The following is an 11904-nucleotide window of genomic DNA, read 5'->3' as shown; positions in this document are numbered from 1 at the left end:
ATGAGCAGAAAGTTCAGATAATTCATTTATACACCCTGTCCCTCCAATCCTCAGTTCCCCTGTTATTAATGTCTAGCGTTAGTGTGGTATATTTGTTACAACTGATGAATCAGTATTAATAGATTATTATTAATTAAAGTTAAGAGCTTTGCTAAGTATCATATAGAGTAGTTTCACTGCTCTTAAAGGCCCTGTGTTCCATCCAGTCATCCTTTGCCTGCTCCTACGCCCACTATTCCATAGCTCAGCTGGTAGAGTGGAGAACTGTGGAATGGATATCTGTCATTTTCAGCTTCATTTAGTTTACAGTCTTAGTTGGAATATGGACATTTCAATACTGTACATGCTGAAATCTATTTATGTGAGGAATTCCTTCCACCTACATGATTGTTAAATTTAATAAGACATTCTAACAGAGTACAGTTGTTTCTCTATCCTGCTTACTGTATTCAAATTCAAAAGTAAGCAGCTTGTGAGTAGGAATTGGCCATAATACACAAAATATGGCCAACCAGGAGCTATATTTTTGTACACATCAAAGATCTTAGAATTGCCACCAAACGTATTTATTGGGTAAAACCATAAAGAGAATGATTCAGACAAGCAAACAAAGTACATTAATAATTTCCTGGAGATCTTTTCTCCCTTTGAAAACAAAGAAGGACTAAATAGCTCAATAGATTTTTTACCTCGGTCTTCTGAGCCAGAACACCGACAAAGTCCCAATGAACTATTCCTCATAGTATATGGTGTAGTACAGCGACACAACTCAGTGACTTCACTTTCACTTTTTACTTTCATGCATGGAGAAGGAAATGGCAACCCACTCCAGTGTTCTTGCCTGGAGAATCCCAGGGATGGCGGAGCCTGGTGGGCTGCCGTCTATGGGGTCGCACAGAGTTGGACACGACTGAAGCTACTTCGTAGCAGCAGCAGCAGCAGCAACATATAGTATATAGTAGTACTGAATGTATAGATGCTCAGGGTTAAAGGCTTCTGAATATTCCCTGATGGGAAGGTGTGAAGTACACGTTGGTCTTCCTGTCTGCCAACTTGCCTTTTCTCATCCCTCCGCATGATTTGGGCACTTTTTCTTTGGAATCCTGAGACTCTTCCTACTAGACAATTCCATCACAGTCACCCTCCCACCCAGTTCTGTAATCATTTCATGTGTGTACTTGTCTTTATTGCTAGAATAAAAGATCTTTGAGAGCTGAAGTTATGGCTAATTCGAATTCAGTTTTTCTGTGTTTTCTGGCACCGAGTTTGAACTAGAGTTAAGTCCTTAATAACTTGGGTTCCCCATTTGAAAGAAAAAATAAAATATGAAAGAAATACTAAAATACATTAAGCCTGGGATATATTTCATTTTCAGTCATTGACATTCTCTCAAAATACTCATGTAACATTTTGTATTGCATCTTTTCAGTTTCTTCAGAAAAATAAAGTGGTGAAAAGACAGGCAGTTATGTTAAAACAAAGCAAGAGTGTTTAGGAGAGAGTTCTAAATTCATTATTTAAGAAATTATATTTTTATAGTCATATTTACATCTAGTAGTTTTACATCTTCCAAACTCACAAATTTGTTAGCAGCAGCTCTATTATTCAACGTGAAAAGACCCTCACACATTCTTGAAAAGTATGATTATCATGATATATAAACATCATTGTTCTAGACATTACAGTTTATACAAGATTTGTTACAAACTCATAGATTTTTTTCTTTCTCCAGAAGGAAAGTATGTTAAAATACATGAAACTTAAAATATTTTATTGGTGTTTCTTCCTTAAGTAAACCATGTTTTTCTTATCTATGTACCCTATCGACACATATAATAAAACAGCTGCTATCCACTCCAGTACTATTGCCTGGAAAATTCCATGGACAGAGGATCTTGGTAGGCTCCATGGGGTCACAAAGAGTCAGACATGACTGAGCGACTTTACTTTCACTGTATTGAGTACATATGATAAGCACTGGCTAAATGGGCGCTTTGTATCATTTCATCAAATTCCCTCAAAAAAACAAATTAGGAAACATTGTATTTTCTCATTTAAGAGATAAGAAAACCAAAGCTCAGAGAGACTAAATTGCCCAATGTTATGTAACTAACATAGTAATATAAGAATTTCAAATGTAGTAAGTCAAATGCAAATTCTTTGGAGAAAAAAAAAAAAAAAAAGACTCTCTTTGACTAAAAAGAATACTGTTGGCCAGAACAAAATCTGACTTAAAAGGGCCTGATAAACTGATATTGTTTAATAGACTAAATCTAAAAATCTATAGCACAGTGGGGCTTCCCTGGTGGCTCAGTAGTCAAGAATCTGCCTTCAATGCAGGAAACATGGGTTTGATCCTAGGGTTGTGAAGACCCCCTGTAGAAGGAAATGGCAACCCATTCCAGTGTCTTGCCTAGGAGATCCCATGGACAGAGGAGCCTGGTGGGCTACAGTCCATGGATTTGCAAAAGAGTTGGACACCACTCAGGGACTAAAACACCAACAACACAGCACAGGGAGTGAAGATCTTTATTTTAGTTATATAGGATGAATGTCCTGATTTAGTCACCAATGAGTTTATGATACTATGAATTCATTTCTTTACTTATCCTACATACTAAATTGTCCCTTTCCTCTCATTTCTATGAAATTTTAATGTAATGTTTGCTAGTTATAAGTATGGGCCTTGGAGCAAGATTCCCAGGCTTGAATACCAATTTTGCTAGTTTTTAGGTTTTGACTTCAGTCAAATTAGTTCACCTCTCTGGGGCTCAATCTCCACATCCATGTAAAATGAAGTAACAGCACCTATCTTGTAGTGTTGTTTTAAGGTTAATTTAGTTTTTACAGTTAATGTGCTTAGAATATTGTTAGGGAATTAGAAAAAAATAAAAAAAAATCTGTTTTTTCTTATCCAAAATAACAGAATCCTACTTTGGATTGTATGTAAAAAGTGTGGGAGAAGGAAAGGATGGAGAGTGAAAAGGAAAGAAAGCAACACAAAATATACAGAAAGCTTCAGCAGAAGGAGAATAATTCAATGAGACCACAAAGGCATGGTCTCATTTATTGTATGTTTTTATTTCAAAATGTCCTGTCCCCCAGCAGTGTCTCTCTACCAGGAGTCTAATCTCTATTCAGTTTCTGGTTGTGGCCTGATTGGTAAGAGTGCCCTGGTGACAAGCCATGGCAGACCTTCAGTAGCAATTGACCATTTCCTGGGGGCTTTCTGTTCCACCCAGCATTCTTTATGCTGCCTTGGCAGACCTTGGGTCCCAAAGAAATTCCATTCTACTTTTCTGAGGTTTTGGCCTAGCTCTGTAGTGTCCTCTACATGCACTGTTATATAGATCTTGAGGGGGCTTCCCTGGTGGCTCAAATGGTAAAGAATCTGGCTGCAATGCAGGAGAGCTGCTCTCAGTCCAGTATTCTTGTCTGGAGAATGCCATGGACAGAGGAGCCTGGCAGGGCACAGTCCATGGGGTCGCAAAGAGTCGGACATGACTGAGTGACTAGCATCTATAGGTTTGGAGGGGAAGTCAGCCTGCATTCGAGTACCTTCATTTCTCCAGTTCTGTCACTGGTGGCACTGTCAAAAGCTGTTGTCTTCTAGATCCCTCTGCGTCTGCCTGGAGCCCATATTCTCAACTTCTAGCCTTAGCTAGAATAAGAAAATGTTCTCTGGGAAAGCTGAGGATCCTCAACTTGTCTCTGAAATTTTACTCCCTCCAGTCCTTTTTTCCACAGCCTCTGATGCCTTTTGTATCTATATTTATCAAACTTTTCTACTTGTTCTCAGAGCATTTGTCTACTATGATCTACTCTAAGATTTTGCTTTAGTGCAGTACTTTCCAGTTCTATGACTTTATCTGTGACTCAGTTTCATGTCTATGAAATGGGGCCAATTATAGCAGGTATCTCAGAAAATTGAGAGGGACTAAAATTATACATATATATGTATATGTATATATATATATATATATATACACACACAGGTACACATACACATACATTGCTTACAGTACTGCTTGGCACATAGTAAAAATAAGAAAATAAACAGTAGTTATTATTGAAGACTTCAGAATACTTTTGCATACATGCAAGATAATCTTATACTTCACATACTGATTTGAAAGAGCTTTGACTTTTAATAAATTAAATAGCAGTTCTTAACCTTATTAGACTCAGGGTACCCCCACAGTTAGAGGAATTTCTAATGAACCATTTACTAACTTGAAATCCTATATAATTATATGACCTACATCTAAACATAGTTATAGAAAAATTACAGTCCTCAAACTGAACTATAAATATAAAATAAAAGTAATCTATAATAAATTAAAATGAATTTCAATATAAACATAATCAAGCATGAGTATACTTGAAGACAAAAATGTAGTCAGATGTTTTTATCCACTTATAAAGAGTAAATTTGAATTTAAAAGAAGATCAGGACACTTTTCATTAAAGGATACAGAGAAATAAAAAGTACAGAAGCATAGGATACTGAAATAAAACCAGATTTATAAGTAATAACATACTACATTTATAAGAAAAAGAGGAAATAACTCCAATTGGAGTAGAATTTAGATGCCAAGACACATCACTATTGAAGTAGACAAAAAAAAAAAAAACAAACACGAGGTATTCTATTCATTCAAATGTACTGGGTGGTATTTGCAATACAAGGTACTCTATTCATGCAAATGCACTAGGTGGTATTTGCATGTGTAATGTCATTTATAAATCATTTTATTTTATGATATGATTATAGTAATAAAAATATATCACATAGAACCCAAGATGAAGCATAAACCTCATCTCTAAATGTCTAGGCAGGATATTTGAATGTCATCACAGATCATGAAAACATTTTTCTTTGTTCAGTGTGTAAATATTCACATTCTTTATCATTTTTATCCAATCAGAATTGATATCAGTCTTACTGGTAGAAAAATTGGATACAAGAAACCTCTGTTAAGCCAGATATTAACAACTGAGTAGCTAGACTGTTGAAGGCTGGTGGAGGTCCTGGTACAGGTATGTGCTTAGGAGAATCAGAGAAGTTTTTATGCTCCTCTAAGCGAGAGTTACAGTATTAAAAGGACCAATACAGTTGCACCAAGTTCAACAATATGAACCCCAGCCTTCATTGTATGGGCCTGTGGTGACCATTGAAGTATCAAAGGTTCACACTCCCTGCCAAGTAAATGTCACTATTGTCTTCTCAATTATGATGACTAAACAAATATGACTGCAGAAATTATCAGGTAATCCTCGGGGAGGTGGCGGGGAGTGGGAAGCATAACACATTATTCCAGATATAGTAAAATTAATCTTATGTAATATCTGTTAATGAAAAGCAATACAAAATGTTGACAGAGACTTATCCATTTAATGTATAATCCACTGCTAGTGAGAATTTTTTTATGCAAATGTCTATATTTTTCTTTTCATAAGAAATATTTGTATGCTATATATATTAACATAATATATAAGTTCTACATATATTAACATGTATGATCTGGTGACTACAGCATATCAAACTGATAACAAATCCAATAATCTTCTAATGTTATCTGAGCAAAAAATAAGGGTATTTTAGGTATCATCTTTCTGCTGATGCCTGAGACAGTTGCTTCTACACAGAGCAATTTAAGACCAGGAATAATTATTACTGCATCAGTTGAATGCTATACACATTCCTCAGATTAGAAATCCACAGCTAAAATTTAACAAGTCATGAGCAACATATTTCAGCACAACTATATTAGTCATTTACACATGGGGTGGAAGAAATGTTATTTCAAATTCATTTCTAAATAAGAAATTTTGACAATCAAGCGGTCTGCTTACTTTCACTTTCAGGAAAAAGTAAAGACTATTATTTTCTTATCTTATTCACTTGTAAAATGTAAACATTTAAGATAATTCTGAGAAATAGGTGTTACTTTCCCAATCTTTACATAGACATATCAACTTTGTTATCATATAGTATAAGACTTATCTACAGTATGCTCATTATTTTTACCACAAATACAAAATGGGACACATTTTTTAAAAAGAAAAATAATATAAATTTTTCTTAATAGAATTAACACTTGAAAACTTAAAGTGAGTAAATCCTGCTGGTTATCAATGATGTTTTAAGTGATCATCACTTTCGTGTGTGTTATGGTTATTACTTTATCCTGATCTTCCTATATGCTGCTGCTGCTGCTGCTAAGTCCCTTCAGTCGTGTCCGACTCTGTGCGACCCCATAGACGGCATAGACGGCAGTCCACCAGACTCCCCCGTCCCTGGGATTCTCCAGGCAAGAACACTGGAGTGGGTTGCCATTTCCTTCTCCAGTGCATGAAAGTGAAGAGTGAAAGTGAAGTCGCTCAGCCGTGTCTGACTCTTAGTGACCCCATGGACTGCAGCCTACCAGGCTCCTCTGTCCATGGGATTTTCCAGGCAAGAGTACTGGAGTGGGATGCCATTGCCTTCTCTGGATCTTCATATATATATACTTTTAAATAATATATAATTTTGCATTTGGATTACACAAAAACTATTTTTATCACATACTTTGGAATATTTCAATGAAATAGAATTAAATAAGATATTAACTGTCTTGTAATTTTCAAATATTAATTCAAATCCAGGATAAGAAAAATTCAAAGATCACAAAAACTTTTCCTCTCACTCCTGAACCCTAGCCCTTCATTGACCATATCAGAAGCAACTATAATTTCTATGCTATCTTAAAAGTGTCATTACAGAAATATTTTATGAATATACAGAATATTAATAAATGCATTAATAGAGGATGGTTTTCCTATTTACCTCTGAGCTAGCTATTTGCTTTTTCTTTTTCTGACTCCTGGAAATTTGGTAAACCATATTATTAACTGCATCCTCCCCCTTTGGGAATAAAAATCATTGGAGAAAGTCACTTGCTTTTTAGAATTTTTTATCAAAATGAGAAGAGAAAGTTGGGTCATGAAAAACTAAGATCTGCCTAATTTCCAAGTTATGAATGAATGGACAGAATCAGAAAAGGAAGAAGTGAACAAAAAAGATATAAAATGAAGCAAGTTACATACTCCAATTAAAAAATAATAGCACTCCTCCAAAGAATAATTGAAGCTTTAGATGTTCAATAAATATTGTTGTTTGATAAATGAATGAATGAGTTTGTTGAACTCCGAGGGAGGCTACCGAAACATTCTTCTTTGTGTCAACATCTGGTTCAATATGTCTATAACTCATACACACTCAAAAATAAAATCTTTCTCTGTGGATGAAGGATAGGAAGTTGACAAGATTAAAGCCTTAACCAGGCAGTGGAAACCCAGAGATTTGTAATGGTCATAAAAGGCTTGATATTCAGGTTAAAACCTGCTATCACAAAATATATGAGAGTCACAAAATACTATTACTTGGGTCTACATTTTAACTTATGGAATTTTTCTGAAATTTAAGGCCATCCCCAGGACAGGCATTTTCAGTGGTGGCTCTCAATTTTTTCCTCTTTTTAGATAAAGATTCTACATTTAATATCAAAGAACCATAAGCTCAAAATTTTCCCTGCTGAAGTGATAAATGCAGGTAAATTTATTGTACCTGACATGGACCAGATTTATAGCCGGGTACTTAAATCAATTTGCTATACTCAGATATAATACAAATTTAACTTCAACCCTGTTTTGATAGCATAGAACTATTTCTGAAAATACCTTATATAACTGCTATTTCTCCCCTAATCAGACAATAAGTGGCTTTCTGTACCTGTCACTCTCATATATATGTGTCTAGTTTCCCTGGTGGCTCAGACAGTAAAGAATCTGCCTGCAATATGGAAGACCTGGGTTTGATCCCTGGGTTGGGAAGATCCCCCTGGAGAAGGGAACAGCTACCTACTCCAGTAGTCTGGCCTGGAGAATTCCATGGACAGGGAAGCCTGGCAGACCACAGTCCATGGGGTAACAGAGAGTCGGACATGACTGAGCAACTTTCACTTTCATCATAAGAATAAAATTTATTACCTAGTAATTCCATTTAGTATTCTCACTTATACTTTACAAAATTCACTTTTTAGAATTTTGCAAAGTTCTTCAGAATGTTCGAGGAAGAGCAGATCCTTTTCTTTTTTTAACAGTCACAGACTCTAATCTAATTGGACTTGTAGGTTTTTTCACTAAAACTTGACAGGGAAGAGAGGAATAGGTTATATCTTTTTCCTTTGGTTCTCATTTGGGATGTAATCAAGATGACTGGTAAAGAGCCCTTTCTCTTGAGTCATGAAGATCTGAGTTCTAATTCATTCTCCACCACGTATTAACAAATATTAAACACCTGCGTTTCAGTTTCTCTCTCTTGAATCTTATGTAATAGTATCTGCTTAAAGTATATTTTTAAAAATATACTTTTTAAAGTTTAGATAATCAAATATCAAGAGGTTAGGATCTGTTCAGTTCAGTTCAGTCACTCAGTTGTGTCCGACTCTTTGAGACCCCATGGACTGCAGCACACCAGGCCTCCCTGTCCATCACCAACTCCTGGAGTTTACTCAAACTCATGTCCATTGTGTCGGTGATGCCATCCAACCATCTCATCCTCTGTTGTCCCCTTGTCCTCCTGCCTTCAATCTTTCCCAGCATCAGGGTCTTTTCAAATGAGTCGGCTCTTCACATCAGGTGGCCAAAGTATTAGAGTTTCAGTATTGGAGGTTAGGGTAACATCACATTAAAAGGACTTAACAAAATAATGATGTGTGATGATAACTTTATGGATGAGAGTGAATATTACTTTGCAGTGCACAAGTTAAGGTTGAATTTGTTAGTTTGTATTAGTTGTGAAATATTTTTAGTGTACCCTTAATTACAAATGATAATAATAATAACCACTATTTATTAAGTACTGTATATCAGAGTTCTGGACCACCCAAATATTTGAATAAGTACTTTAGTTCTTGCTTCGTTTTGTAGTGTAGAATATGACACAATGTTTTCCCGGTATCTGGTTGTCTAACACATAGCCCGTACTTGAGTATAAGTGGACAGCAGTCTGAAATTTACTCTCCTGATGGTTCTGAAGGTGCACCGCGCCTGAAAGATGGGCTTCCATTCCTCAGCTGTTCTAACATCTATCCCTTAGAAATCCACTACAAAGAATGAATCCTTCTGGCCTCACTATCAAATTGCTCGTAAATAATTAAGAGTTTAGGGTGATGATGTCAAGCAATGTTGAAGTCTCTAAAACTCATGGCTGCAAACTCCTTTGTAATAAGGATTACATAAATATGACTGCAATGAATAATTCACGTGTCTATCCATTCATTCATTTCAAATCTTTGTTGGAATAGTTAATAAGGACCAGGCCCTGGGGTTGACACTGTATCTTGGAAATTCCTTCCTGATTGTCAGTTTAAATAATAATAATGCTATTCTGAAGAATTAATATGTGCTCACATTTTGGAATTGATTGGTCTTTTCTGTGTTGGTTGCTAAGAGTTTTTATTCAAATCTGAGGCTCACCTCAGAACAGACATTTTAGTCCAAGGTCATTCTGGCTCTATTACTCTTTGTAATATTATTTTATTTTCCCTTTGTCTCATTTTGAAATGTTTTATTTTACTTATTTATTTATTTTTGACTGTGCTGGGTCTTTGCTGCTGCACGGGGTTTTCTCTAATAGTGGCAGGTAGAGGTTATTCTTTAGTTGTGGTGTGTGGGGCTTCTCATTGTGGTAGCTTCTCTTGTTTCAGAGAACTGGTTCTAGGGCGCGCAGGCTTCCATAGTTGTGGTACATGGGCTTATTTGCTCCACGACATGTGGGATCTTCCCAGATCAGGGATTGAATCCATGTCTGCTGCACTGGCAGGCAGATTCTTTACCACTGAGCCACCAGGGGAGCCCTTGAAATGTTTTACAATTTTACTTCTAATCTACATACTTAAGTCAGCTTTAATACATCTATGGAAAAAGTCAGAAATAAATGCAGATATTAAATATACATCAAATAATATTTAAAATGGAGAAATAAATGCCAATGTAAAAATGAAGCATTCAGTGGTTATACTGATAAATCATTTTTTGATAGTTCTTATCAAAAACATTGCTACTTCATAAATTTCTGATGTTAATACTCAAATGTAATAAAAGAATATTTGCCCAAAACAAATGGCATGAAAATACTACAATTTGTTTAATACACCAGGACTGAAATGGAATCATAGAAATCATAAAAATGGTATCATTTTGTTGGTTAAATACTGAAAATACACATAAGCAATTTCTGAGATTCTGCAACAATATTAGATATGTGAGAAAAGTAAAGGAAATATCTTTCACAAAGAAGAAGATATCGCTATGCTTACTTAAAATGACCATTTAGTACTTTCTTTGTATATTTACAGGAAAAGTCCATTTTTGTCTGAAAACTGTGTTATCAGGCAACCAGAAATTGTAAGGGCAAAAGTAAGGAGTGTAAATAAGGGGGAAATGTATTGAGATTGCTTAAATAAACTGTTAAAATCTAAAGGTACAGGATATCAAAAGGTTGACTAATATAATTTTAATCTTTAATTTCTTTGAGTGCTCTGGGGGAAATACCAATTCTAAAACAGTAAAAAGACATCACCCTTGAAATTAAAGTTCTACCAAAATCTGGGGGAAAAGGTATAAAATCCTATTTTCAGATACCTAGACTAGAATAATGTACTGGGAAACACACAAGGCTTTATAAAGAACAAATTCTGTCACAGTGGTAGCAGATATCTTTCTATTGACAGAATAATGGGATAGTAAATCAGAGAAAAGCATTAGATGCCATTTATCTTGACTTTAGAAAGAGTTTGATTCAGTCTTGTATGAAGTATTAATCAAGAAATGGGGAAAAGCGTGCTGAAGGCCTCACTGTTAAGTGGATCAGCATCTGGTCTACTTAGTCAATCAGAGGCACTCAAAACATTGCTATTAATAGCTCACTGTGTCTAGACCTGTAGAATACATGGACTCAGATGCAATTAATGCTATAATACAAATACAATATGAATAAAATAGAAACTAAATGGGAATTAATACCTGACCTACCAACCTTAAATAATAATGCTAATATAAATAATTGTCTATGGGTGTTTTACATCAGTGTTGTGCTTTGTCAATTTAAAGAGGTCTTTATATTATGTCATTTAAAAATTGGAAGATGGAACAATTTATCAAGTTTATTGGATACCACAATCCTGGATGAAAATACTGCAATCAGAGTGTTGAAAAGTTGCCACATGTCATCTTCACCTGATAGGAGCGATCCAAAAGAGAAAGAACCAGTTTATAGCTGCTTGTGAATTTGGTGGATAATAACAGTAAGCATCTCACCTAGAATTCATTGAGAGCTTAATATCTGCCAGGCATCTTATATGCATTATCTGCCTGAATACAGATAATAAGCCTATGAAGTAAGTATTATTATCAAGCATTTATTAAACTCATAGACATGTAGATGAGCTTATAAACAGAGAGCTCTATTTGGTTTGGAAAATAATTTAAGGATTATCAGTCCAGCTTCTTTTAAGGCGAAGGCAATCTGCTCTAAAAACAGATTGTTGGGGACTTGCACACTTAGGGGATAGGTCACTGAGAAAAGATGCCACTGAAATACACGAGATGAAAGTGCTCTGTGTTTATGATGAAGAAGGGTCACTGACTGAAATGGAGAACAAAGGGAAAGTCAAATAAACCATTTAAAAACATTGTTAGATTTGGTGGGCAGGTTACAGTTATGATTGAACAGTTTCTTAGGCGGTGAGAGCAGAAGATATTTTACAGAAATTAAAGTTGTGTGTGTGTGTGTGTGTGTGTGTGTGTGGACAATTGGAATAAAGGGTACAAGTCATTTGCATAGTTTGGCACAAAAAT

The sequence above is a fragment of the Oryx dammah genome, unplaced genomic scaffold (assembly GCF_014754425.2).
Source record: "Oryx dammah isolate SB20612 unplaced genomic scaffold, SCBI_Odam_1.1 HiC_scaffold_3, whole genome shotgun sequence".
NCBI classification, from domain to species: domain Eukaryota; kingdom Metazoa; phylum Chordata; class Mammalia; order Artiodactyla; family Bovidae; genus Oryx; species Oryx dammah.
The sequence above is the reverse complement of the archived record's forward strand: the minus strand, read 5'-3'. Positions refer to the sequence as shown.